Source organism: Microtus oregoni, unplaced genomic scaffold (assembly GCF_018167655.1).
Source record: "Microtus oregoni isolate MIOR12 unplaced genomic scaffold, Mior012 000009F_ref0000495, whole genome shotgun sequence".
Taxonomy (NCBI): Eukaryota; Metazoa; Chordata; class Mammalia; order Rodentia; family Cricetidae; genus Microtus; species Microtus oregoni.
The window spans coordinates 45,005,001-45,006,192 of record NW_024543068.1 but is presented as its reverse complement, the minus strand read 5'-3'; the positions used below and the strand labels follow the sequence as shown (position 1 = coordinate 45,006,192).

Below are 1,192 nucleotides of genomic sequence, written 5' to 3'. Positions count from 1 at the left end.
TTTGGAAAAGGACAATATAAAATGTCAGAGTCACCAAGATTATCCAAGATGTTTTAAGTATATTGGATTATTTCAATAAAATACATTTTCTACTATGGACCTGGTCCACCTTAATATTTAGAAAAAAATACCAAAGCACAATAATAATGTGACTGTTTTGAGATGTCATCATTGTGGATTTGGTCTAGATTATCTTCAAAAGGAAACTGGTACAACTACCTGTTAGTTAAAATGCAGTACTTTTGGTATAGATCAAAAACTATAAAACTGATGAACCAATGGAAATGCTTAATGTTTCCTTATCTAGCTGTTCTCAAATATTTTACAAATTGAAGATAAATCAGCCAAGCCAAATAATTTACGTAATTTGAATCTTCTTTGTAGTTAGTTCTATAGGGCTGGGAGGTTCAATGGAGTATTCCACCGACAGTAGTTTTGTTCCGCCAGAAAGGAAATGGAAACAAAAAGCAAAAACAGGAAACTGGACACGAGTGATTTTCATGTATATTTATCTTCTTCAAACATTTTCAAGATGGAGATGCTATATTAACAACAGAAAGATGACTGCAAGATATCCGAAAACATCTTCAACATTCATTATTTTCAGAGAATACATGTCACCAGGGGCAATACTTTTAATCAGGTGTAAATCACACTCATGAAGACCAGGCCTCTACAGCCGAGAAGCCACACTATGTCCTTGCTCTGTGTGAGGAAGAGCACTGCCAACGTGAGTTTGTTTATCAAACATTCAGATGTGATTTCACTTACTTGTTGGTCTTTTACTTGCCACTGAGTTAACGCAGATTCAAACTGGTTGATCCTCTATGGATTTCAGCAGCAGATAAGCTGATGTAATATGGGGCAGTACTGTCTTCTACGCAAATTCTTCAATGATTTCATAGAGGTAAACACACCCAAGTGCTAAATGCCTGGCCTTTTCAGATAGATGCAGACCTACCTTGATTTTCACAATAAGCCTGTATTCATTTCCACAGGACAACATTTTCACACAATGTAAGGCAAAATAGGTATTAAATTACTTAACAGAACTCATGTTTAAATAATTAAAACTAATTTGTGTTTAAAGCTATTTGCAGATTTATTAGAGAAACAAATACAAATATGCATTTCTACAGAACTGTTTTTTTTTCCAAAATGAGCTTAAAACTTGTTCCACAGTTTTCACTTG

General features: G+C 34.2%; 1 protein-coding gene across 5 annotated transcripts in view; it reads right to left on the bottom strand.

Moving 5' to 3' along the window:
* Positions 1 to 1,077: 1,077 nt before the first annotated feature.
* Positions 1,078 to 1,192, bottom strand: part of Nova1 (NOVA alternative splicing regulator 1) — a 121,342-nt gene continuing 121,227 nt past the window's right edge. For all 5 annotated transcript variants that reach the window (XM_041658313.1, XM_041658314.1, XM_041658315.1 and 2 more), the window contains one exon: positions 1,078 to 1,192. This exon is cut by the window's right edge and continues 5,738 nt beyond it. The gene's annotated coding sequence lies outside the window, so the exon portion shown is untranslated.